This window comes from Pinus tabuliformis, chromosome 9, assembly GCF_031772625.1.
Source record: "Pinus tabuliformis cultivar Carrire ecotype Pingquan chromosome 9, CPIR1, whole genome shotgun sequence".
NCBI lineage: Eukaryota > Viridiplantae > Streptophyta > Pinopsida > Pinales > Pinaceae > Pinus > Pinus tabuliformis.
Genome location: NC_142307.1, coordinates 608,314,336 through 608,342,014, shown reverse-complemented (window position 1 = coordinate 608,342,014; position 27,679 = coordinate 608,314,336). Strand labels below are relative to the sequence as shown.

The 27,679-nt window shown below is 36.5% G+C and overlaps 2 pseudogenes; both read left to right on the top strand.

Annotated features, from left to right (window-relative positions):
- The first annotated feature begins 4,845 nt into the window (after nucleotides 1-4,845).
- Nucleotides 4,846-8,512, top strand: LOC149150061 (uncharacterized protein At2g39910 pseudogene; annotated as a pseudogene).
- Nucleotides 8,513-13,107: 4,595 nt separating this feature from the next.
- Nucleotides 13,108-14,307, top strand: LOC149150060 (putative eukaryotic translation initiation factor 5-1; annotated as a pseudogene).
- The last annotated feature ends 13,372 nt before the right edge of the window (nucleotides 14,308-27,679 follow it).

Genomic DNA, 27,679 nt, shown 5'->3' with positions numbered 1-27,679 from the left:
TTCACATGTCCAACTAAATGCATCAATATCACATAGTATTCATAAATAAATAACATGGAACTGAAAAATAGAACCTTAGCATAGGTAGCTATCTAAGTAAAAAAATGGGCATCACAGATGCTCAAAAATTGAGGGGTAGTCACGACGTATAGTCTCTTCATCCTTCCATGTAGTAGATCGTAGGCTATACTTGTCCCACTGGACCTTAACTTGGTCCACCATGCGACGTCTGAGCTGTCGAACCCTATGGTCCAATATGCGTAATGGTTCGACCACTACGATTCCCATGTCCGAGACCTGCAATTCCCTCCAATCCAGTTTGTGAGATTCATCAGAAACATAATGTCATAAAATAGATACATGAAAAACATCATGAGTTTTATGAAAATGGGGTGGAAGTACAAGACGATAGGAAACTGGTCCAATCTTCTCCTTGATCCCAAAAGGTCCTACGAACCGAGGTGACAACTTCGTCCCTTTCCCAAACTGAATAGTGTTTTTGTTGGGCCGGATACAAATAAAAACTTGGTCCCCTACTTCATAACTGCGATCAATCCTTTGTGAATCAACATAACTCTTCTGTCTATCTTGTGCTTCCTTTAACCTTTTTCGAATCTGTTTTACCTGTTCATCCATTTCTTGAACTAATTCTGGCCCAACTATTACTCGGTCCTCCAACTTTTCCCAACTCAACGACATCCTACATGGCCTTCCATATAGAGCTTGATAAGGAGGCATCCCGATTGAACTATGGTAACTATTATTATAAGCAAACTCTACCAATGGTAAGTACCTCTCCCACTGAGTCTAATTATCCATGACGTACATCCTAAGCATGTGTTCCATAACCTGATTTACTCTTTTAGTCTACCCATTTGTTTCTGGATGATATGCAGTGCTCAGGTTCAACTGAGTTCCTAGTGGTGACTGCAAACTTGTCCAAAACCTAGATGTAAATTGAGAGTCTATATAATAAATGATATTTGTGGGTAACCCGTGTAGTCGAATAACTTCACTTATAAAAACTCGTGCCACATCAGTAACATCGTAAGTGTCTCTTATTGGAATGAAATGGGCACTTTTGGTCAATTTGTCAACTATAACCAATATAGCATTATGCCTCTGTGACGTGAGTGGCAAACCCACAACAAAATCCATGGAAATTACCTCCCATTTAGACATAGGGATGTCATGTGGTTGTAGGAGTTCTACTAGATGGAAATGATCAACCTTCACTCATTGACATTCAAGACATTTGGCGAAAAAGTGGACTATGTCGTGCTTCATGCCTGCCCAAAAGAAGAGTTTCTTCGTGTACGCGTACATCTTCTTCACTCTAGGATGTGCACAATAGAGTGCTCTGTGTGACTCTTTGAGGAAGGTACTTCTTATACCCCCTTCCTTAGGTATGTACATTCTCCCTTGAAGTCTCAATAGTCCATCTGGTTCAAGGACATATCCCTCAAACTTTGGTTCTATCTGCTTCCCACTCTGGAGTGCTGAGATAACCTTTAGATACCAACTATCTTCAAAGAGTTTCTCCAACACACGTTCCCTCAAATTTACCTTTAAGGCTACTAGGGAGAAGGTTCATGGTCTCCTGCTTAGTGCATCAACCACCACATTCTCCTTTCCCTTGATGTATGAGATCTCAAAATCATACTCACTCATGAATTCGCTCCACCGCCTTTGTCTAGCATTCAAATCCCTTTGAGTGAAGAGATGCTTCAGGCTTTGATGATCTATTCTTAACTCAAATCTTCTCCCAACGAGGTAGTGTCTCCACAGTTTCAAAGCTAACATCACTGCTGCTAATTCTAAGTCATGGGTAGCATACAACTCTTCATGTTTCTTCAATTTTCTAGATGTGTAAGCTATTACTCTGCCTTCTTGCATCAATACTGTGCCCAATCCTTTCTTCGAAGCATTGGTGCAGACAATGATGTCTTTTTCCATGTCCAGTACTCGAAGGATCGGTGCACTAGTTAGTAACCTCTTTAGTTCTGTGAATGTAGTGTCACATTCATATGCCCATTCATACCTGACCCCCTTTCGCTGTAATGTGGTGATGGGTTTTGCAATCCTCAAAAACCCTTCCACAAACATGCAATAATACCCTACTATCCCCATAAAACTACGCACCTCATGAGAATTTTTCGGTACTGGCCAATCCATTATGGCCTTCATCTTTTCTTTGTCAACTGAAATCCCTTCTCCTGAAATGATGTGCCTAAGGTAATGAACTTTCTTCTGAAAGAAGAAACATTTTGACAATTTTCCATATAACTGATTTTCCCTTAAGCAAGTCAATACAACCCTTAGGTGCTTTTCATGCTCCTTTTCATTCTTGGAATACAGAAGAATGTTGTCGAGAAAGACTTGCACAAATTGGTCCAAATACTTCTTGAACACACCATTCATGAGGCTCATGAATACTGCTGATGCATTGGTAAAACCAAATGGAACAACTACGAACTCGTACTGCCCAAACCAAGTTCGAAATGCAATTTTTGAGATGTCCTCTTCCTTAATCCTCAATTGGTGGTATCAAGATCGTAGATCGATCTTTGAGAAAACCGCCGCTCCCTTCATTTGATCAAATAGATCATCTATTCGAGGTATCGGGTACCTATTATTTATTGTGGCTCTATTCAAGTCCCTATAATCTATGCATAGCCGTAAGGAACCATCCTTCTTCTTGACAAAAATCATTGGTGCACCCCAAGGTGAAATACTAGGTCTGATAAATCCCAAGTCTAAGAGCTCTTTTAACTGCATCTGCAACTCACAAAGTTCTGGACTTGTCATCCTATAAGGTGCCTTAAATATTGGTTCTGCACCAAGTTTTACGTCGATTGTGAAATCAATCTCCCTTACAGGAGGTAATCCAGGCAATTCCTTAGGAAAAACATCCTTGAATTCTGACAAAATTGGGTGTTGATCTAGGGAGGGTCCTTTCTAGTCACTTACAACCTCGACCACATATAGCTTGCAACCTTGTCGGAGACAACGTTTTACCTTCATCATGGATATGAATCGTAGCGACACTCCTCTTTTGATTCCAAAAATCTCAATTGGCCTGCCTTCATCATCTAAACAAATCACCTTCTTCTTAAAACAGTCTACCAAATCTCGATGAGCTTCTAGCCAGTACATTTCAATAATTACATCATACATCCCCAATGCTGTGATGTATGCCTTCAACTTAGTCATACACACCCCGAGGTTTACCTGACATTGGTCAACACTAGGTTCTACTGCTTGTTTTATCCCAGAAGCCATCTCAACTTGCTTAAAGTCATCGTGCTCATAGGCTACTAACCCAAATTTTTCTAATGCAACTGGTGAAATGAAACTATCTGTAGCACCTGAATCAAACAAAATTTTAACATTTACTTTATTTATCATACCTGAGGTTTCTACCACGCTAGACTGGTGTTCAACTTGTTGGTTATCAACTGCTGCACAGATTCCGTGGTGGCTACTTGCGTCCCCCATTGGTGCTTTTCCTTCTCTACGAGTGTGACTAGTTTGTAACTCAGGACAGTCACACTGGTAATGAGGTCCCCTGCATCCCCAACAAGTGATGTGTGGTTGACCTTGAACCGAATGTTGTGGAGTTCTTTCCCTTGGGACCTCTACCCCTAATTGTTGCTCCTTGTGTATGACCTTGATTTGCAGGCACCCTTGAAGCTGTGGGTGAAGCTTCACTAGTAACCATTGAAATCTCCACTGTCGGTGCTCTGGGTACAACCCTGTTTCCATTTGGCGGTGGCCTGAAACTTCCTCCCCTGGGGAAGGTACGAGGGGCATTCCCCATAAACCTTGGTTGGCATGGAAAAATGGTTTTGTTTCCCCCCTTTAAGTCTAGGTGTTCTTCCACATAACGAGCCTGTTCCACAGCTTCTGCAACTGAGGATGGTTTCTACATCCACACCATTTCCCTAATCTTACGGTTCAATCCATAAATGAAACGATATGCTCGGCGTTGGTTAGTATCCATGTAGGAGACATACTTGACCAATTCCATTAATCTAATTTCATATTCTTCTACTGTACGATTTCCCTGTACCAAGGCATGGAAGGCTCCTACCTGTTGTTCTTCATAATATGCTGGTAGGTACTTTTTCCTGAATCTCTCCTCGAATAACTCCCAAGTAATTGTGTCCGGAGTGAGGTGTAGTTGATGCTCTAAGTTACCCCACCAATTCAGAGCACTATCTCTGAGTTGGAATATTGCTATTTTAGCTTTTGAATTGGAATTATAATCCCTTAGTGCGGAGCACCTTCTCATTCCTTCTAACCAGGCTTCTGCACATTTGCTGACACGACCTCCTGCAAACTCCGAGAGCTTAATATTTTGGAGTTCCCTAGTAATATCCTCAATTGGAGGTCCTCTATCAGAGTCTCTTGATCCCTCGAGATTTCCTAACCCTGATGGAGGTTGCTCTGCTTCCACTTCATTTGTTTGGCGCCCTTTTAAAGTCTCATTAATTGCTTCTAGGGAACGCAAGATGAGAGTCAACTCCGATGAAGGTAATGGGTTATTTGTAGGAGGTCCTTGTGATGACTCTCCTTGACCTTTATTTCTTTGCGTCCTCACCATTTTGAATTGTTCAAATATCTGTATGATACACAAGACTCATTAATCCATCATAGGACTTGTCCCTCTTAGCTAACTCACATACATGTGTATAATGATAGTCATGAGTTTTTCTTTTACTATGCTCGTAAACAAGCATTATTAGTACTGAGAAGATTCCCAAGGATCTACCAAATCCTCTCATGTGTGAGTTCTACATAACTTACAAATTTTCTCTTGAGACTCGATAGGGTATTGGTGCAATGTACTTGTAAGTCACGCTCTAACACAAATTGTTTTCTTTAGTACCACAGCTATAATTTAATATTAAGCTAATTAATAACTTGGTTTAATATATTCGAATAATTAAGCTAAATACTAATGTGAATAATACCCTTTTTAGTCATGTCTTCCTTCTATGGCCATTAGTTGTTCCTTTCCACCCTTTATATTATGTTTTTTAAAATCCTTTATGTCCATTTTATGATTCTTGGGACCTCCTATAAGACATATAAACAATTGGTCTCACCTCCTGAAGAGGCTGTGTCTTTGAAGCAAGGTTCCTAAGAAATTATGATATCTATCTATCTATCTATCTATATATATATATATATATATATATATATATATATATATATATACCTGTTGGAAATAATACTGAGAGGGGGGGTGAATCAGTATTATCATATCAATAAAACTTTTTCAATGCTCAGAAACATATACGCTACTTCAGTTAAGTGAACCAGCGTGTACACGCTACTGTGTCTAAAGAAAACAGTGTATAACCAGAAAACTTATAATTCATTTAGTTTATCTTCAGTTAAGTGCATCAGGTCATTATTCACCATATTAAGAGTAAACAGATGCAGTATAACAGAACAGATCATCACACAAAAGCCACACACATGAACACCATGATATAAGGTGGAAACCCAATGTGGGTGAAAACCACCTGCTGCAAGTCGTCTCTATCTTTCTTTAATAAGAACTTCAGTTTACAATCTTTTGTACTGGTGCAGCCTTATACCAGTACGCAGGCTACAACCTGCAGAAGGCTTCAACCTTCTCTCGTTCTCCAAACTTCCTTGGAAGGGAGCTCCAACCCCCTTTGCTCTTGTACTAGCTAAGATACTAGTACGTAGGTGCTGGCCTACAATCTTCTTTCCTTCAGGTACCACTTTTCATCAATTTTCAGACTGGATATTCCTGAAGCACAACATTACAATCTGAAGACTATGATTCATTCACAAATCATTGAAGCATAAAACAACCAATACTAACATCATCAATCTTTGAATCATTGAACCACTGAAACCCTGTCAACACCTGTCACCAGAACACAGAGCAGACTACAGAACTCTGTAATATCAGTCAGACCCAACTGCAAACCCAAAAATCATGCTTCAAAAGATATACGCTACTTCAATGAAGGCAACCCGCGTATACACGCGGTTTTACCGAAGACAACCTGCGTACAGATCTAAAAATAACTTTTCATAACTTGCAGCTGTACCAGATATCAGTTATACCCAGAATATAACATTGCGTCAGTATGCAGATCTAGAAACACGCATAATCAACCATATAAAGATAGTTCATTTCAAACCATTTGATCCCGATCTCTCCTTAGATCTTGTTCTCCATCAACCGATGAGATCTCTCCTTAGCTCAGATCAAGCAATACATCATCAACCAATAACCTGCATACTGGATCTAATACTTCATCAGATATTCAAGACTTTTCGGATGCACTTGCCTAATGATTTCCTTCTCCTTATATAGCCTTAGGCCTTGTTCAATACCAAGAGCCAAAACCATAGAAATCCAATACCATCATCCTCAAAACTAGGGATCGACACGTCCGTCTTGACACCATGGTCCGAAACCATAGGCACAACTTCCAAGGAATAACCGCCACGGACCAAAAATAAATTTTCCACATACATGCGCTTTTACTGAAGCCAACCTGCGTGTACACGCGACTTGGGCTTGATGAACCTGCGTATATGAATTTTCTCTTCTTCTTATAGTCTGATCATCAATTCCTTGCTGCTGACCTTCTGCACTATGATTTGTCATCAGTGAGGTTTGCCATCAAGGACAACACTTGTCTCATAATGCCAACAATACCTATTTGCAATAATTAGATTAAAGAAGAAAAATTACATTGCCAAAATAAATGTGACTTCTTACTAGCTTCATAGACAAAATCTAAAATATTGTGGGATGAAAGAATGCCACTTTGTGATATTAATAGAAAGGAGAATGAAAATTAATATCACTTATATAATTGCAAAACACATAAATCTCAATTTCAAAATGTATTTAACATATAATTTTCATAACTTCTTAACTCATCGAAACTAATGGAATTGAGAGAAGCTTTTAGGTCAATATTTGTGACTTAATTTCGATAGATTTTTTTTTTTTTTTTTGTACATAAGAGATGGTTGTGAGGTTGCAAGATTGAGCCATATCTTGAATGAGTGGCGTAGCTTTGGTATGCACAAAAATGAGTTTAATCCATGCCTAGAGCAATGTGTTTCATACCCAAACATTGTCAGACATGTTTTCAATCTTCAAGGATCGAAGTTTTCAAAGACTCAGAAACACAAAAGGCAGTTTTGGCTCAACCAGATGTGAAACTAAAGAAAAATAACAACGAAGACCAAAAGAGGCCTACACAGATTCAAATATTCCAAGGGATGGCTAGTTGAAGACTCTTTCAGAATACTGGAAATACTGTCTTCAACCCAACAAAATCATTCTGATGGGAAAAGTGCAGAAATAAAATCTGCTCTGGAGTCTCTTTTGCCAGTCAAGGATGGGCAGTGGTTGCTGAAAGACACTACAGAAACACAAAAAATAACAGGCTTATTTCTTTGCTGTGCAGCACTAGCTTCATCCAATGCCAACATGGCAGCCCTGATGTCATGGATTCCAAAAAAATTGCAGGTTGTTGCAGTTGAGACAATTAGAGACTTATCAGAGGCTGTTTATTCTGATCCTGAGCAAAACCCATTGAATGTTGTTGGCAATTATTCAATCTCATACAGTGACAAGGGTTTGGATTTGACAAAAATAGGGTTCGAAAAGAGATTAGTCATAGAGTTAATACCCATAATATTTCTGATGATAAAAGATGCCATTAAAAGTAGCTGCAGTAATTTTAAGGACGATGAATTGGATGCAGACTTTCGTAGTGCATCAGTAACTCCTTCGGTCATAGCATCACACCAGATGCATTGGTGTTTGAAATAGATTCAACATCCATATATAGGACCATTATGTACATTGGTTATCCCTTGGGCATTGACAACCTTAGATCATTGGTCTCCTGAAGTGAAGGGTCAAGGTATGATAGCTCTTGTCCATTTAGCAAAGAATCTGAATTCTGCTGAGCTCTTTTGGTACAAGGATGTGATACTCGATGCAACTTGCCGGAATATATCTGGTAGTGAACAACTTTGGCAATCTGTAGTTGAAATGTATGTGACACTTGTCACTTGTATTGAGTGGAGGAACCCTCGTGGACATTGGTATGGAGAAATATTCAATGAAATGCTTGGAGAGATGGAGAGGCATACTGGAGATAAGGAACACTGCACCGTATGGCTCCAACATATTGAGCCACTGATTGAGGGAATGGGATTGGTTATCCTAGCTTATTTCAGGCGTTTATTTCCCCTTTTCTTTGATTAGTTGCATGCAAAGGATGATGCCACAATGATACTGGTTATTCAAAGGATTCTCACCATCACTAAGCTGACGTGGATGCGTAATACCCCATATGTGGAAAGGTTGGTGGAAGAACTAGTGCTTGCACACAAGGGATCCTCATCACGACAATACAGTTTTGATATTCATACTTCTGTTGTTCAAGTCTCGGGAGAATTGAGGAGGCACACCAATAATTTGACAAATGCCTAAGTGAGATGTGTTATCTTGGACCACTGTGATATCTTAGTTATGCACACAAAGGGAATGGGGAGGAAGATTGGAGATTCATTGTTATTTTCATTTCTAGATTCCTGTAGCAAATACAATCATCAATGATTCTCAAAAGCTGAAGTTGGTAATGCAGAAAGGCGATGGTGTTTCAGATCCCAGGTCTAGGCATTGCAAAGATTGAGCAAGGTTCTGACGGAACCTCTTCTAGGCATTCAAGGTAGTGATGCTTGTAGAGGCCTTATTTGAGGTACCAGATGAGATTCCTCGATAATCAGTTGCTCTTTCACAAACAACATCATTATCTCATGTTTCACCGCTAGCACCTGAGTCTGCTGTCAACTCATTCCACATCAAGAATCACAAGAAACTTGAGAAAAATAAAAATGTAAATAATGAAGCAACAGAGTGCTACATTTGCCTTGTAGAATATGAGGAAGGAGATAAAATCCAGGCTTTTTCCTATCACCATGAGCACCATATGGCCTGTGTTAATAAATGGCTAAAAGAAATACACAGAGTATGATAAAAGAAGTTCTAAATATCAATTATTGTCAATTTGATAATGTAGAAATGCATGATTGTCTGCTATAATGTAGATTGCCCAGATTTTTTTACTCTATGTTGAAACTTGTTACGTTGATTGCTCTCTCTACAGCGTAGGCATCTCTGAGTTCTGCATCTTTTGCTAAATTCTGATTGTTTAGATTTTTTTCTTACTGTTTAAATTTGTCACATATCTTTTATCTTCATCCAACTTGCATCCATTATTGCCCACATGTGAAATCTATAAACAAATTCTTATGACATTGTCTGTGATCCCTTTTGTCGTATTTTAATGTTATGATTTTTTTATATTATCATTTGTGATTTATATGGAATTGTACTATCAGGTTTTTATAATTCATGGCTAATCTTTTTCAGCACTTGTATGGTCCAGATTTCAATTTGAGTCCTATCGGTTGTCAATCGCATTCAAAGTGGACAACGTACATGTTGAATATTATTTTATGTTTGAAGCTATTTGTTCATATTTGGGGCTGATTGGGTTGCTTGGCGAATACTGTCCTACATCAAAGAAAAGAATAAACAACTTCGTCTTTTTAGCAAAAATTTTTGGCTGTATGCAGCCAAAGCCAAGTCAAAAGTTGAGGTTGATTTGGGTTTGTAGTTGGATGCACCCATTTTTCCACGTGCAAGGTGGAGTGTTAAAACATCATAGAGAATGTCCCTTTTCCTGGCAGGCATTTGGTGGCCTTTTACATACTCTAGTATCTAACTCTTGATAGAAACGGTTCTTCAAAATCCAAATTCACTCTTGCCTTTTTTATGAAACCAACTCACAAAAAGATAGAAAAGATAGATAAACGCCTTATAAATAAGCCTCTTCGAGGGGGAAACCTCCTTTACATTACACAAATGAACAATTATTGGATGATACAAATGACAAGAACTCCATTCTATATATAGGAGTCTAAGGGTCATAATATAATCAGAGCCGATATAACAATAATAAAGTAAGGGCACAATAATAACAATAGTGGGATTCTATGGGGCATAATAATAACAATATGGGGACTACATGGCCACAACAGTATAATAAGGGGGTTGTACTAATAACAATAAGGGGTTACACTAGTAGTATAGGGACCTAACATGCCCCTCTCCTTCAAAAAGTGTTGTCCTCAATGCTTGAGTAGTTCTTGATGCTTCTGTATAAAATTCTTGTCCTCCCATTTGGAATCTTTAGTGGGTAAGTTCTTCCACTTGAGGAGATACTCTGAAATTGATTGATTTTGTAGCTGTCGGTTTCTTGTTTCTGCGACTACTCCAGGTTCCAATATGATTTTTCCTTCCTCGTCAATTTTTGGAAATATTCTTTGAATTGGGATCTTCTGCAACTTTTGAATGAGTGGCCACACTTCTTCATCCTTCTTCCATTCATCTCTTGCTTCATTTATCCAATCTGGTTGGATAATAGAAATAACACAAAATAATGCTTCCACATCCTCATCCTTTCTTGAGAGTGCATCTGCAACAACATTTTGCTTCCCTTTTTTGTAGATGATTTCAAAGTCATAACCCAACATATTTGTGACCCATTTTTTCTATTCTTCTAAAGATAATATTTGTTCTAAAAAGTATTTAAGACTATCATGATCCATTTTTACCTTGAAGTGTCTTCCCATTAGGTAAGGTCGCCATTTCTTAAGTGCATGTAGTATTGCCAACATTTCCTTCTCATAAATAGTTTGCTTGAGATGTAGCCATAAAAATACCCAATCACCTACATCAAAACTTCTTTCACTGCGATGTTGATATGCCTGTTGTTTCATTTGATTCTGCACCAAAGTGGCGTTATCCTTTAAAAGTTGGAGAACTTGTTGTTGATGCTCGATGTGATCTTTCATTGCTTGAATCTTTTTCTTCTTGATATGTCCTTCTATCTTGAGAGTTTGAGGAGTGGTAATTTCTTCCAATGCATTACAAGATATGGTCGGATTCATTTCTTGATGCTCGATGTGATCTTTAACTTCTTGAACACTTTTCTTCTTGATATGTCCTGCTATCTTGATAGTTTGAGGAGTGGTAATTCCAACCAATGCATTACAAGATATGGTCGGATTCATTTCTTCTTTGTCGATGCGATCTTTCACTTCTTGAACCTTTTTCTTCTTGATATTTCCTTCTATCTTGAGAGTTTGAGGAGTGGTAATTCTTGCCAATGCCTTACAAGATATGGTCGGATTCATTTCTTCTTTCTCTAGGGTTAGTTCCTGGTGTATATCCTCTTCTTTTGATGTTTCTTGATCCTTTTATTCCTCCTCTTCATAATCTATGTAAAATAATTTCTTCTCAACACACTTATGACCTTTAGTGTATTTGCTATCACAATTGTAACAAAGCCCTTTTTCTCTTTTTTCTTCCAATTGTTGTGGTGTAAACCTTGTAGGTTGTGGAAGGCTAGGAAAAAAAACACTTCCATAATTATAGTCGTGAGTGGTTGGATTCCTTGTTTCCATAATTTCGCTTTCAATTTTTCTTGCCAACCTGAATGTCTTCTCCAATGGATCAGGTTCCCAAAGATGAACCTCATGTTGAATGTTATCCTTTAAAGTCCCTATGAAGACATCAATCCTTTGCTTCTCTAGAATATAATTTACCCTTATATTCAATTTTTTAAATTCCTCAATGTGCTCTTCCATTGAACCCTTTTGTTTGAGATTTATCAATTGACTAAAGAAGGTGTTACTCTTTGTATCCTCATAATGTGCTATCATTTCTTCCATGAAAATTGACCAAGTGACAAGTGCTTTACGAGAAAAAAGCCGTTTATACCATAAAAATTGATTTGGTTCTAAATATAAAGATGTAATCTGTACCTTTGTAATAGTTTAACCTCATGTATATCAAAATATTTCTCCATCTGTAGTATCCAATTTACCGGATCCTTGCCATCAAACTTCCTCATATCTCTTTTTCTTGACTTTAGGAGCTCGCCCTTGAATATGTTGTATCTCTGAAATTTATGATCTCCAAGGTCTGCAATTGCGACTTGCGGTATCCATCTACATCCTATTTCCAATTCCATAAGTCTGATCGAAATTGAAATCTCCAAGAAAGAGTTATGCCCTATCTCCCAAGATGACCTAATTATATACTTTTTTAGTAGAGCGAACTTGTACGAAATGACACGTATCACTGTTTTGACCTTCAGATCTAAAAAATTTTCATAGAAAACTACAGTCCATCCTATTTCTGTAACTTCTTACGAAATTTCAATCTGATGCTCAGAGAGACAGTTATGACAATTTTCCCCAGGTGACTTGTTTGGGATGTAATTTGGGAGCCTGCAGAAACCCTAAATGTCTTGGACTGTATCTCCGAAAATATAGCGAAACAAGATTTGAAATTTGGGCCCAAGCTTCCCCACGATCTTGGCTCAAATGGGTTTTCATTTCAGAGTCTGAACCTTTGTAAAACCAAATTATAGTGAAAATTCCATGATGACCTGTTTGAGATGAAATTCTGGAGCTTGCAAAAACCATAACTTCCTCAGATCATATCTCCAAAAATATAGCGTGACAAGATCTAAAATTCCGATTACTTCTCAAATGGGTTTTGGTTTTAGATTTTGAAACTTCGTAGCGCAAAATTTATAGTGAAAATTCCACGATGACCTATTTGGAGCAGCGAAACCCTAGAATCCAAAGCTTTGATACCAAATGTTATGAAACCAGCTCACAAAAAGATAGAAAAGATAGATAAAAACCTTAGAAATAAGCCTCTTCGAGGGGAAACCTCCTTTACAATACACAAATGCAATTCTTGGATGATACAAATGACAAGACCTCCATTCTATATAGGAGTCTAAGGGTCATAATATAATCAGAGTCGACATAACAACAATAATGTAAGGGCACAATAATAACAATAGTGGGCTTCTATGGGGCACAATAATAATAATATGGGGACTACATGGGTACAATAGTATAATAAGGGGGTTGTACTAATAACAATAAGGGGTTACACTAGTAGTATAGGGACCTAACAACCTTCCACTTAATCACTGATTAGAAAATATGGCTCTTCTAAATATTGGCGAGGGCAACAAAGATGATGCCTTTTACAGGTATAAGATGCCTAAGCTGATTACAAAAATTGAGGGATGAGGTAATGGCATAAAGACAAATCTTGTCAATATGGTAGATGTGGCTAAAGCTCTTGCCAGACCCCCTTCATATACAACAAATTATTTTGACTGTGAACTGGGTGCGCAATCAAAGTTCGATGAAAAATCTGGGATTGCTCTTGTCAATGGTGCTCATGATAGTGCTAAACTTGTAGCTTTGTTGGAGATTTTTATCAAGAAGTATGTGCAGTGCTATGGATGTGGCAATCCCGAGACAGAGATCCTTATTTCAAAAACACAAATGATTTCACTGAAGTGTGCTGCATGTGGATATGTTTCGGATGTTGATATGAGGGACAAGCTTACTACGTTTATTTTGAAGAATCTGCTAGAGCAGAAGAAGGGAGGCAAAGATAAGAAGGCCATGAGAAGAGCAGAAAAGGAACGTTTGAAAGCAGGAGAGGCTATTGATGAAGAAGCTAAAAAATCCAAGAAAGAATCCAAGAAAAAGGGCCACGAGGTTGCATCCAAGGTTGCTAAGAAGAAAACTAGTTCTGACGAAGATTGTTCTCCTCCCAGAAGCCATGTTGATGAAAACGAGGAGCCGGACGAGAATGATGATGTGAAATGGGCTACTGATACTTCTATTGAAGCTGCACAACAACGTATCAGAGAGCAGTTGACAACTGCTACAAGTGAAATGGTCATGTTGGACAACTAGGAAGAACAAAAGTCTAAATCACAAAAGATTCCTTAAGGAAAGAATGAAAAGGTTGAGCTTGATAAGAAATCTCAAGCTGAAAACGGTGATGGGGTGTCTAAGAAGCCTGTCAAGAATGAAAAGGGTGAACTTGATAACAAAACTCAAGCTGAAAATGGTGATGAGGTATTTGAGAAGCCCATTCAACAGGATATTGAGGAGGAGACTGTTCTGACCAAATTGAACACATTGAGCATTCATGATGAGCTTCTCCTTGCTTTCAAGGAGCACTTGAAGACTGGAGATTCTCTGAAACAATTACAATCCTACATACAATCTTCAAATGGTTCTCCACAGGAAATCATGAATGCCTATTTTGAAGCTCTTTTCGAGGGCGTTGGAAGAGGATTTTCAAAAGAGGCAGTGGAGAAAAAAAATCATTAAATTAGTCTTAAATGAAATCAGTTCCACATAATTTTTATAAAAAAAAATTAGCGGAAATTTGTGTCTTGTGGGTCTTGGGTCTAGAATTTGAACCCACTCTTATACCACGTGTAAGACTCCATCCTAGGGTCCTCTAACAAAACTAAATTCCTCTAATTTTAAATACAATAAAATGAGAAATAACTTATTTCTAACTAAACTTTAAATTGATGATAATTTACCATTAAAATTTATTTCCCATAATTAAATAAGTAAGCATTTCATTGCAATCACTTACATGAGTAATCTATAAACATAAGAATACCTATTCCAATAGCCTAGTTGAGATGCCCCTGAGCTCTTGATCCTGCTGGGATGCTCTTCTTGACTACCAGAATGGATTTGACTCCCAGCCAACTAGGAAGTATTTCCTAGCCCAGGAATCCTCCACAGGATCCCTAGCCCTCTAAGTCCAAGTCCAACTAGATGTAGTGTGTTCAAGTTAAACAAATACTCTCCTTCTATCCCTTCTCTTTTCTTCACCTTCCTCTTAAAACAAAACCCTCCAAAACCACAACCAAAAAAAAAACCAAAACCAAGATCAAGGATCCCCCTCTTCTCCCATCATCCTTCCCCTTTTATGCCCCCTTTTCTTCTCCACCTCAACCACCTACCATTAATGTTATATCTACCCCCTCATCCTTACATTTGACTTATCTTCTCCCAAGTAAATTTGAGAGGACATTTTGGGGATGAGATATGAATATATAATTTGGTAATTAATTGGAGAGGACCATGTCTTCTCCCAAGTAAATTTGAGAGGACATTTTGGGGATGAGATATGAATATATAATTTGGTAATTAATTGGAGAGGACCATGTCTTCTCCCAAGTAAATTTGAGAGGACATTTTGGGGATGAGATATGAATATATAAATTGGAATAAATGGAAGGAGACCATATCCTATCAAAATTTAAATTTGAGGAGGTAGGTTGGGAATAGTAATAAAATTTATATCAGTATTACATTCACAGTTTCACCCATGTAGGTATGTAGTAATATTTCTTGATAATTATAAGTCAATATTTTCAGGTAATTTAAACACTAATATAATTTGCATGATAAGATTAAGTAGGGCATTACAACAAACTTGGTGTCTCGAAAGTGTTTGAAAAGGAAAAGAGTGGATTAATGATTGATCTTGCAGGTATGTATGGTTGTTGATTTGATCAATTAGGTGTGTTTAGTGATGAAAAATTGCTGAAGGTGATTTTTCTTGTAATAAGAGAATGCTGAAGGTGTTTGCATCAATAATCAGAGATTGTTGAAGGTGTTGGTGATTGAGGAACTCAATTATTTTGAAAGAAGAGAAGGCCTATTGATATGAGTTTGAAAATGGATGAAAAATGGATCAGCAAGGCTAGAAAGTGGTAGCTTGTAGATAAGGGGTAGTAGCTCCTTGGAAAGTGGTCAATTTATCAAATGGAAAAGGTAAAGCCAATAATGTTTTATATGTTGATGGGTTGAAGCATAACCTGATTAGTGCATCGTAGATGTGTGATCAAGGCTATGATGTGATCTTTAAAGCCAAAAACTAGAAAATCAATTCTACAAGCACATGTGAGATAGTTGTTGAAGCTATGAGAACATATAATAATGTTTATCTACTCAAAGAGAAGACAAAGAGGTGTTGCTTGAAAAATATTGATGAGAATTGTTTATGGCATAAAAGACTTGGACACATGAACTTTGATCAAATAGTCAGCTTAGCAAGAAAAATGTTGTCAAGGATTTTCCTAGGCTTTGAAAACCAGAGAATACAATTTTTAAATATTTCCAATTGGGAAAGCAAGATCGAGTTTCATTCAAATAAAAACAAAAATCATCATCAAATCCATTGTAGCTGGTACACATCGATCTGTGTGGACGATCCAGAATGCAGTCACCCACAAGTAAATTATATTTTATGCTAATAATTGATGATTTTAACAGGATGATGTGGGTTTCCTTCCTCAGAGAGAAATCTGAAGCTTTTTAGAAGTTCAAAGAGTTCAAATCCATGGATGAGAATGAAACTAATTGCAAAATCAAAAGCATAAGGTCAGACAATGAAGGTGAGATCACTTCAAAAGAATTTGAAGTCCCTTGAGGCAAAAGTTATGGGTGATGAGACCTAAGTTGATGAATTAGTTCCAGATCAAGTGTCTCGAAATAATATTAATTCATCCATTGAGGAAATCTTCATCCAAGGATATTTACAAAATCCCTCTTACAAAAAATAAAGAAGAATAAGTTGGAATGGAGGACGAGGTGGAGATCAACCCCCCTATTCTTCTCCTTCCTATTCATATGTGCTAAAAATAATCCTTGTTCTTCTTGTCCTTTAACAAGAAGTAGGAAATATTGAAGGAAGAAAACCCTGAAATTTGGGGCCTAGAATTCTCTTGCCTCCCATGGGTCTAGTGGTGGGTTGATTTCTCTCAAATAGAAATGTTTTGGTTTCACATCATCTTGTGCAAGTTTCAATTTGTAAGAATCCACTCATATTCTCAAGAGGTAGTAGGTGCAAGCATTAAAAGGTCTAATATTGGATCTCTACCCCCTACCTTTTTTGGGCAAAGAATGAATTTTAGCTCCTTTCTTTTTAGATTCATGGAAGAAGTTTTATTTGTAATAGTCACTATGATGTACTTTATGTGTGTTATGGTCACAAATTCTTATTAATACAAATTCTCATTCCATTTTAATTCTAAATCTATCAAATGTTGAGAGGGATCAAATATCTCAAGATCAAATGTTTTCTCAAGTTTTTCACTAATAAAAATATCCTCATCTTGAGATATATAATCCCTCTTGGATTTTGGTAGCTTCATAGTTAAGAAGGGTTAGTTAACATTTCTTTAGGTTCCTTAAATGAGATTTTTATCCTCAAGGAAGGGTTGGCCAACCATTCCCTGGGATTCAAATCTATGAAAAAACTATGATTGAGGATGGGTCAACTGACACTTCCACCAAAAACATCATGATGCAAGTGCTATCTTTGAGGACCCTTCTTTGTGCTCCACATACATGAGAACACTGTGCTAGAGGAAGTATCAATTGACCCTTCCTCATGATCCCCTAAAATAGAATTATTGGTTTAAACTTCCCTATGCACCCCTTCAATAAAAATACTATGATAGTGGGAAGGTTGAACAATCCTTCTTTTATCTCCCCTAGATACAATTTCTATTTTGGTGAAAGGTTTGGCAAACCCTTTATTGGAATCTGTCTCTATGGAAAATCTATGCTTGCTAAAGGATAGGTTGATCCTTCCACTACATTCCTTATAATGAAAATACCATCATTGAGGAAGGATTAGTTTACCCTTAGTCTAATATGCTAGAGGAAGGGTTGAATAACCCTTTTGTAAGATCACCCTCTACATAAAATATTTTTTTAAGGACGGTTTGACCAACCCTTCTAGTGGATACCCGTTAATGTCAATACCATACTATAGGAATGGTTGGTTTTCCCTTCTTTGTGCTCAGCCTCTATGAAAATGATATAATGAAGGAAAGGTAATTCAACCCTTCCCTATGATCACCTAGAATAAAATATTATTCTTTAGAAATGATCAAACAACCATTCTCCTTGTATTTACTCGATGGAAATACTATGTCGTAATTAGAGTTAGTAGATCTTTCTTTGGGCTCCCTTAGAAAAAAAATATATTTTGAAGGAAAAGATGGTTGACACGTCTTAGGTCCTCATCTACTTGAAAACCAAGCTTAAGGAAGGGGCATTTTACCCTTCCACTGGTGATGCAAACACTATTAATGAGGTAGAACCAACTAACTATTATCTATGATATTGCTCCATAAGAATACCATGTTGGAGGAAGAGTTAATGAATGTGCATATACCAAAGCGCTCTCTCTCTCTCTCTCTCTCTCTCTATATATATATATATATATATATATGTATGTATGTAAATAATCATGTTATCGTAAATGTGCATATATATAAGCCTACTTCTATATATGCTCAAATATTTGGAAGCCAAATTCTATATATGTAGGAATATATAGAAGCTACACATACATGGAATTCACTTTCTAGATATGTGCGTATATGGAAGTGTGCTTCCATATATATGCATATATAGAAGCTTGATTCCATATATTCACATATACATAAGCCCACTTCCAGATACATGCATATATGAAAGCCTTGTTTTGTATATGTGCATATATAGAAGTTTGCTTCCACTGAAGTCAAATTCTGTATATGCAAACATATATGGAAGACACACATATATGGAAACCAACTTCTAATATATATGTGCACATTCTAGATATGCATACATATACAGAAGCAGAAGCTGGCTTCTGTATATGCGTGCATATACAAAAATTGACTTTGATATTTTATAGATGGAATCAAACTTCTGCATATGCATAGATATTCATGAGCTATGCATGCATATAGAAAAGATATATTTAATGGAATTCAACTTTCATATATGTCTATGCATATATGAAAGTTGATTTTTGTATGTGCGCATATATAGAAAGTGCACATATAGAAGTCCACTTTTGTATGTGCACATATAGGGAAGCTGACTTCCATAAATGTGCACTTACAAAAGTGCTTCTACACATGCATATATTTTCAGAGATTTGTATGTGTGCATATGTGGAAGCCATGCATATACAAAAGCTAGTTTTTGTATATGCACAACTTCCATATATGCACACATATATGGAATTTGAGGCTTTTATAAATGCATGTATATATGAAAGATTACATTTGTATGTGTGCATATATGAAAGGTGCATATAGGGAAGTTGACTTGTGTAAATGTGCATTTACATAAGTGCTTTTATATATGCACATATACAAAAGCCTACATTTCCATATATGCATATTTATGCGCATATACATGAGTGGGAATCCATATGCACACATATATGGAAGATTTGCATATAAAAAATATGGTTTTCGTATATGCACACATATATGGAAGCCCTACATATACAAAATATACTTCCAATATGCACATATACAAATGTTAGATTTTGCATATGCATGGCCTCATGTGTGCACACATATATAGACAACAACATCGATATTGACATCATCATCATCATCAAGGGGTTGCATATACTCATTGTCTCTATCCCTCCAGAGTTTTCTCAATAATATAAGACCCCTTGATGATAATTATGATGTCGATATCAATGTTGGATGTTGATGACTATACCACACATATATAGAATTTGATCTCCATATATGTGCATATGCAAGCGTTGATTTTTGTATATGTATGTTAGGTTCCTATAATACTAGTGTAACCCCCTTATTGTTATTGTTAGTGTAGACCCCTTATTTTTATTTTTAGTGTTGCCCCCATATTGTTATTGCTCTAACCCATAGAAGCCCACTATTGTTATTATTGTTCCCTTACATTATTATTGTTATGATGGCTCATATTATATTGTGACCCCTTAGACTCATATATATAGAAAGGAAGTCTTGTCGTTTATATCATCTAAGAATTGTTCATTTATGCGATCTAAAGGAGTTTTCCCCCTCTAAGAGGCAATTTATCAAGTTGTTGATCTATATTTTCTTCTAATTTGTGAGTAGGTTGCATAACATTTGGTATTAGAGCTTTGGATTCTAGGGTTTCGTTGCTTTGAACATTGCATCTTGGTATTTTAGCTATATTTTTTTTCTATGAGGCTTCAAAATCTATTTTTTTTACCATGCAGTTGGTGAACTTCATGTAAAAATTTCAGATATTAGTTCACTATAGTTTTCTAGATATGGTCTGAAGAAGTTAAGGTTTTTGCAGGCTCCATAATTGAATCTCAAAGATGTGACCTAGGGAAAATCGTCATAAATTTATCTCCAAGAATGGATTTGAATTTCATAAAAAGTGACTGAAATTTCACAGACAACAATTTTTAATGTATCGCTTTTAGGCTCGAAGGTCTAAACAATGACACGTGGCACTTTGCACAAGATTGCTCTACTAAACCAGTCTATAATAAGGTCATCGTGGGATATTGGGCATAATTTTTTCTAGAAGAATCCAATATTGGTCAGAATTGTGTTATTGGAAGGAAGAATCATAGGGCTACCACATGGTGAATTTTCAAACCTTGGAGATCTGAAATTACAGAGACACCAATTTCAATATTGAGCTCCTAAAAAGAAAGAAAAAGGTGTGTATTTTTTTTTTTTTTAAATTTTGCATAACTTTTGTTTGAAAAATCAATTTGAAGTGATTCAAAGGGCATAATGAAGCATATATAGTGTTATTTGATTCTAAAATGCCTCGAAACAAAAAAAATGGACACAAATAGTAAGCAAATCGAAAGCTCTATTATGATTCATGAAGAAGAGGAAGAAATGCAACATGATATATCAAAATTACGAGACCAAGTGCAACAAATTTCGCTCTCTCAAAGAGCAACTAAAAATGAACTAGAAGCTAAGATAGATGGTTTAAAAGTAGATATGGGTGTTTTTAAAGTAGACATGGACTCGATGAATGTAAAATTGGAAGGGTTGACAAAGTCGCTGCAAGAAAGGGTTCATAGTGGTGACAAGGTAATCCATGAAAATCATGATGAGGATAAAAGGAATATGGATTATTATTTTAGAGACTCCAATATTCGGTTTAAGACCCACCACATTGAAAAGATCGACACGAGGAAGTTTGATGGCAAGGATTTGGTGACATGGATACTACAGATGGAAAAATTCTTAGATCTACATGATGTGCCACACACACAAAAGGTACACTTGCATCTTTATATTTAGAACAAAATCAGTTTGTGTGGTATTGATGGCTTTGTTCTCATAAGTCAATTGTCACTTTGACAATTTTTTTGGAAGAATTGGTAGTGCATTATGAGGATACAAAGAGAAATACTTTCCTTAGCCAATTAACTAATCTCAAACAAACGGGTTCAATGGTGGAACACATTGAGGACTTCCAATGATTGAATATCAAGGTAAATGATATGCCAGAGGAGCATAGGATTGATGTCTTCATAGGGACTTTAAAGGATAACATCCAACATGAGGTTCTCCTTTGGGAATTTAATTCATGGGAGAAACATTCAAGGTGGCAAGAAACATTGAAAGCAAAATTATGGAAACAAGGAAATCTACCACTCACAACTATAAAGATGGAAGTGTTGTTGCTCCTAGCCTCCCACAACCTACAAGGTTGACACCACAACAATTGAGGGAAAAGAGAGAAAAAGGGCTTTGTTATGGTTGTGATAGAAAATATAGTAAGGGTCATAAGTGTGCTGAGAAGAAATTATTTTACATAGATTGTGAAGAAGAGGAAGAGAACGATCAAGAAACATCAAAAGAAGAGGATCTACACCAGAAAATATCCCTAGAGAAGGAATAAATGAATATAACCATATCTTATAATGCATTAGAAGGAATTAACACTCCTCAAAATCTCAAGATAGAAGGATATGTCAAGAAATAAAGGGCAATAGTGTTGATCGATTCTGGTAGTACCCATAATTTTATTCATTGTAAGATAGCCAAGGAATTAAATTTCTTTCTATACCTAGCACCAGAGTGTCAAGTGATGGTTGCAAATGGAGGAACTATAAATTTCTCAGGGAAGTGTCATAATATCAATATAACCATGGTGGAATATGTATTTGATAGTCCAATGATTTCCATTCTAATGGGTGGTGTTGATTTTGTATTAGGAGTCTAATGGTTACAATCTTTGGGTACGATAAATTTCATTTTTCAAGAACTTTTATTGAAGTTTTCTTGGGAAGGAAAGGAAATTTAATTAAGGGGAATCATAGGGAAACCAAGGAGGATAGTCTGCTCTAATGGTATGACAAATCTTTTGAAGAAAGAACAACGAGGCATCATTGCACAATTATGCTCACTAGATGTTTAAACAACGAAATCGTCCATCTCTCTAGATCTCCAAATAATATTAGACAATCATTCAAAGGTACTTGAGACTCCCAAAGGCCTACCACCTATTCATGATCATGATCATTCTATTCACTTGATTCCAGGAATATTTCCTCCAAACATCAGGCCTTACATATATCGCTATGCCCAAAAGAGTGAAATTAAAGGTATGGTTGCACAAATGCTAGAGGCTGGTATACTTCAACCTAGCCAAAGTTATTTATTTTCTCCAGTAGTATTGGTGCACAAGAAGGATGGATCACGACGTATGTGTCCAGATTATAGGGAGCTCAACAAGCTCACTGTTAAAGATAAATTTCTCATTCATGTCATTGATGAATTATTAGATGAATTACATGGAGCAATTTACTTCACTAAGCTAGGTCTTCGTTTAGGATATCATCAAATTAGAATGAAGACTAAAGACATTCCAAAAACAACAGATAGAACACATGAAGGTCATTATGAATTTTTGGTCATGCCTTTTTGCCTTACTAATGCACCTTCCACATTTCCAGGTTTGACGAATTCCATTTTCAAACCATTCCTTATAAAATTTATGTTAGAATTTTTTGATGATATACTAATCTACAACAAGTCTTGGAATGATCATGTTCAACATGTTAACAGAGTGCTCAAACTATTGGAGGAGAAAAAATTATATGAAAAAACCTCCAAATGTTTCTTTGGAGTACAAGAGGTGGAATATTCAGGTGATATTGTATCTCATGAGGGTGTTAATATAGACCCTAATAAAATTAAAACCATTAAGGAATGGAAAATACCCACAACCCTAAATCATCTTCAAGGATTTCTTGGGTTAACAGGGTACTATTGCAAGTTTGTTAATAATTATGGGAGAATAACAATGCCTCTAACAACTTTACTAAAGAAAGATGCATTTTCTTGGAATATAGAAGCAACTAAGGCCTTTGAACATCTTAAAGAGGCAATGTGCCAAGCACCAATCTTAGCTACACCAGAATTCACAAAAACCTTTATTGTGGAATGTGATGCCTCAGGAAATGGAATTGGTGATATTTTAATGCAAGAAGTAAGACCCATTGCTTTTGAAAGTCATCGAATCAAGGGAAAGTATTTACACAAACCTATTTATGAGAAGGAAATGTTGGCAATACTACATGCACTAAAGCTACGACGACCTTACCTAATGGGTAGAGACTTCAAGGTAAAAACATATCATGATAATCTTAAATACTTTTTGGAACAAAGATTATCTAAAGAAGAGCAACAAAAATGGGTCACAAAGATGCTGGGTTATGACTTTGAAATCATCTACAAAAAAGGGAAGAAAAATTTTGTTGTAGATGCACTCTCGAGAAATGATGAGGATGTGGAAGCATTGCTCTATGAAATTTCTATTATCCAACTTGATTGGATAACTGAAGCAAGGAATGAATGGAAGAATGAAGAAGAGGTATGGACACTCATTCAAAATTTGCAACAAGATCCCATTACATCTCATATATTTATCTGGAAAAATGATTCATTATGGTACAAAGTTTGTTTATATCTATGTAAGAATTCTCAACTAAAAAAAAAAGATTCTTTTGGAATTGCACACCTCCCCTTAAGAGGGCACTCAAGATATTTTAAAACTTACCATAGGGTCAAGAAGGAGTTTTTTGGGATGGTATTAAATCTAATATTCATAAGTTTGTGGTAGAATGTTTGGTTTGCCAAAAAAATAAATTTGAGATAATTAAGATTCCGACCAGGTCTGTTACAACCTTTAGCCATTCAAAGTCAACGTTGGCAGGAGGTCCCAATGGATTTTATCATAGCTTTACTCAAGTTTGAAGGAAAGAGTGTAATCATGGTGGTTTTTGATAGACTTACCAAGTAATCACACTTTTGTTCATTATCTCATCCCTTTAAATCTAGTACAATTGCTACTACATTTATGGAAACAATTCTAAAGCTACATGGAAACCCATAGATTATTGTAAGTGATAGAGATCCCATTTTCATTGGAATTTTTTGGACGGAATTATTTTCTTGTCTTGGTACTCAATTAGCTCATATCTCATCTTATCATCCTTAATCTGACGGAAAAACTAGGATAGTGAACGAATGTTTATAAGGATATCTTCATTGCTTTGTATATGATAAACAAACACAATGGTCCAAGTGGTTACCTCTGGCTGAATGGTGGTATAACACTTCCTTCCATACTGCAGTAAAAATAACCCCATTTATGACACTTTATGGATATCATCCACCGTCCATCATCGCCATCTTTAAGAGAAAATTCTAAGGTTTAATAAGTGGAAATTCACATCCAGAATCAACAACAAGCTCTCCAACTCTTAAATGATAACCTCACTCCAACACATAATTGAATGAAACAACAAGCACATCAACATTGTACCGAAAGAAGTTTTGACGTAGGTGAATAGGTATTTTTATGGCTACAGCCATGCAAACAAATGTCCCTCAAGCAAGCTAAGAAGGATAATAAATTATCACCCAAGTACTATGGTCCTTACAAGGTGTTGCAAAATATTGGTACTATGACATACAAATTGGAGACACCTGCATCTCTTGAGTACACCCAATTTTCCATGTTTCATGATTAAAGAAGGTTATCGGTGATAAGCTCACAGTTCAAACAATATTGCCAGAGCTTGATTAAGAAGGAAAAATCATATTGGAGCTTGAAGTAGTCATGGAAACAAGAACCTGACAACTACGAAATCGATTAATTTTAGAGTATCTCATTAAGTGGAAGAACTTACCCGCTGAAGATTCCACATGGGAGGATGAGAATTTTATACAAAAGCATCCAAAACTACTCAAGTGCTGAGGAAAACACCTTTTTTGGAGAGGGGCATGTTAGGTCCCTATAATACTAGTGTAGCCCCCTTATTATTATTGTTAGTGTATCCCCCTTATTGTTATTGTTAATGTATCCCCCATATTGTTATTGTTGTGCCCCATAGAAACCCACTATTGTTATTATTGTGCCCTTACATTATTATTGTTATGCAGGATTGATTATATTGTTACCCCTTAGACTCCTATATATAGAAAGGAGGTCTTGTCATTTGTATCATCTAAGAATTCTTCATTTATGTGATGTAAAGGAGGTTTCCCCCTCGAAGATGCTATTTCTCAAGTTGTTGATCTATCTTTCTTCTATTTTGTGAGATGGTTGTATAACAATGTATGACCTCCATATATGCATGCATACATGGAAGTCAACTTCTGTATAGGCACACATATATGAAAGATGCATATATTCAAAAAATGACTTTTGTATAGGTACATATGTATTCCCACTTCTGTATATGTGCATGTATGGAAGTGATGGTTTTAATATATGTGCATATATAGAAGCACTTCTATAAATATATGTGCATACTTGATATCTTGGATGAGGGCATCCAAGTCACCCTCACTTCATTGGATGGTTGAGTTTATTTCTCCCAACGTTGTTGTCCTTTGTCTGTTTTCAATTGATTTTCTAATTTCCTAGGGATTTCTTGGTTGACCTCGCTTATGTCACAAAGGGTATTGTGTAAATAGTCATGTAACACCCCACCCCATATTTACCCACTTTAACCCGCTCACTAGGGTAAACATGGGATGAGGGTTGCTATGCATGACTTGATTTCCAAGATGCACTAATGGAAAACGGGGTCCACATGTTTAAAACTGACTACAAACACCGAGAGACACATAATCACACTATTATCAACCTACTTGACCCAATAATATTTCTTTTTAGTTTTGTTTTCAAGGCCATTTTGAAGGTCTAAACGACATTTTCAGGGAAAACATAAAGACCAAAATATTGCCAATTTGTTTTTCACATATATATTTTTATTTAGTCTCCTCCTGGAGATCTTCAAAGCGAGGTATTATGATAGTAAAACGAAGATCGTATGCCAAAGTTACGACCCTAGGAAGTTGGAGGTTCAAATTACTAATTTATATAAACATTTTGTGTACATAGTACTTGAAGGTCATAAATACATATCTATTCACTGATTCAATAAGCTCACTAGAGAACTATTAAGAATGATTTCTACCCTTTCTAGCTAGCTGCAACAACACTAGTTAGCCTATGCATTCATTAACCATTTAATAACTTATCAAAACACAATAAGAGCCATAGATAGAATACATCCTATAACCAACATATAACTAGACTAGAAACCATGGCAAATCAACCATAATGTCAACATGATAACCAATACAAGTGATCATAGATCACAATAGGAAAATAACGCTTATTAACATATGAAAATGCTCACTAATTTAGGGACTTCCACATACCACCTGACCATATTCGGCTGAACCAAATCTCTCTTTCAGCCAACCACCCCTGCGCCATATTCCATGAATGAATGTGAGATCATAAAGGTTAAACAAAAAAAAACCAACCAGCGCTACCAGAGGCCAAACCACCTCAACCCTCAACCACAGTGATCTCACCTATATAGTAAAAAAATCACTAAAATCAACCAAATCAGTCTCTACCCAAGTTTTCAAGGGCTCTAGGAACTACTAACTCAACCCACAACTATATCAAGGCTCTAGAGTATCTGTTCAAACCTGCAGATCCAAGGACTAATAACTCAACCCACAAGGCTCTAGAGTGTTTTTCCCAACTTGTAGGCTCTAGGAACTAGTAACTCAACCCAAGCTGTTTTAGGAATCCAGAGTGTTTGTTCCAACCCACAACCATAGGGAACTTGAGAACCAATAAGAAAAACAAGTGGGAAACCCACAACACCATGGCTATCTAGGAAATGACAAGGCAAGACTGAAACCGTTGTCAATCCAGACAAATCTCCATGCCATTGACAACACATAACCAAGGAACCACATGCATATACTACACATCCAAAAATCAACAAGGAAATCACACATGCAATCTGTTGTCTGCAAAGTATCCCTGCTGTAGCTGCTGATCCAACTGTTCCCTTTATGCTTCATTTTTTTCCTTTGCTTTCTTTCTCTAATCCAAGTGAGTGCTAGAGTGCTCCTAGAATGCTTTAATTGTGAAAGAGTATGAGAGTGAGAAAAAGAACTAGAGCTTCACCACCAAATGTCAAAAGCTAGCCAAAAGCTGACCAAAAACTAACATTGACAAAAACTATGAATTGTTTCTCTTATGCCTTTTTATCATTAATAAACCTTTTTTCTTCATTTTCCTTTTTTTCCTCTAATTTCCCTCTCATACAAATTTGTGTCTCTTCACCTTCCTTTTCTCCTATTTTCCTTTATTTTCATAATTAAATTCCAATTATTGCCTCTTTGCCTTTGCCAATTTCTATAACCATAAATAAACAACAAGTGATGCCCACTATAGTGATTTTCCCACCATTCAACTTGGAATATGTGTCCCATGATCTTGGTCTTATTTTATTTACATGGAAAATCAACCAAGGATTGTTATAAGTCGCTTG